This window comes from Glycine max, chromosome 18, assembly GCF_000004515.6.
Source record: "Glycine max cultivar Williams 82 chromosome 18, Glycine_max_v4.0, whole genome shotgun sequence".
NCBI classification, from domain to species: Eukaryota; Viridiplantae; Streptophyta; class Magnoliopsida; order Fabales; family Fabaceae; genus Glycine; species Glycine max.
The window spans coordinates 32767956-32769501 of record NC_038254.2 but is presented as its reverse complement, the minus strand read 5'-3'; positions in this window follow the sequence as shown (position 1 = coordinate 32769501).

Here is a 1546-nt window from a genome sequence, read left to right as displayed (position 1 = left end):
CTCTCAGCCACTTATGATAGCCACCGATGATCCCATTACTGCTTCCCCCAAGCTTTCTGTCCTTTCTTCATGCCGCATCCCATGCCTTGCGAACTCCTTGGAGTACCTTTGCATTGGGGTCACTGAAACCCCGTGTAATGAAAGGCGTGATGCTTTCGTCTAATGGCGCTCCTCTCATGGGGTAGCCAAGCTGTCTTATGGCGAGGACGGGATTATAATTAATACAACCCCATGTTCCCATCCAGGGAACATTTGGACATCCTTCGCATGAAGATACAATCCTGATTCTTCCTTCCTTTTAGTGAGGGAACCAATTAACAGACGCCCCTCCATGCTAGCCAAGAGTTGGTCCCAATTCGCCTTTCCTTTTTCGACGCACGAGCGGTAACCTTGTAGCGGATAGATGGGCCTACCTTCTTGGAGAAAAAGGTGTGAAACCAGCCCCACATAGAGAGCTGGAGTACAGCAAACAATCCTTGCATTGCTTTCTTCACATCTTCGGTCGAAGGTGCCATATAGGTCGGCTAGCATAGCGACAACCGGACTTTCCTTGTGGTTATGATAGGCGAGAAAAACGTCGATCGCTGCTAGGTCCACCAACCCATCCACATTTGGAAAGAGGACTCCCTCGAAAATCAACAGTGTGAGAATATCTATGAATGGGGTCCACTCGCCTTTATCTGCCTAGATTCTTGCTTTTACCTCCAAATATTTTCTCGGTATTCCGACCACCCCATTTTCGACTTGCCTTTGGCGGTCTAATTCCTGCGCCGAGATTTGGACTTTTTTAGAAATTCTGGCCAATGAGGGGTAGAACCCTGAGAAGAGGTATGGTTTCCTTCCCCCTAGAGGACATCCTAGGATCTCCTCAAATTCTTCCACCATTGGTGATAGCTGGAAGTCCCCAAAGATGAAGCACCTCAACGGCTTATCGTTAGCGTGGACGAGGGAGGTATTGGTTCCATGGAGACTTCTACCCTAGCTGGGTCCCAAATGCTTACCATAGGCTTTGAGGAAGGCTTGCCGATAAAGTTGACCCATTAATTGCCCCAACTTTCGCAAACTGGTGACCACTAAGCTCTTGATTTTGACTTGATAAAACCTCTTTTTAAGCGAAGTTTTTTGACTTGATCCCATGTTTTACTAGAGTGAAAAATAATCTAGTGCGAATCAAAACTCCAACATCTATCATGGGTGGAATGGATGAATGCATGAAGGAATGCATATTACACGGATGCAATTTATGAATGGGAGAGCTCGGAAAATTGTCTCCTTTCATAGATACAACGTCTTGGGGGAGCAAACGGCCCAACGTATTTTTTTTAAGAAGGTGACACGGACCCTCCGTTGGTTTGCCCAAGAGAGGGGATTAAGACGGAACCCACCCATGGATGCACATGCGAAAGGGACAGTACGGGGGATGTACTTAGTATGATAATATTCACTGAACATTAGCAAACGGGTATATGATACTTATGCATGCAGTGTGAAAAATGGCACGCGGCGTGTTTTCCTTCGTCCCCTCTATGTGAAGGGACCTATAAGG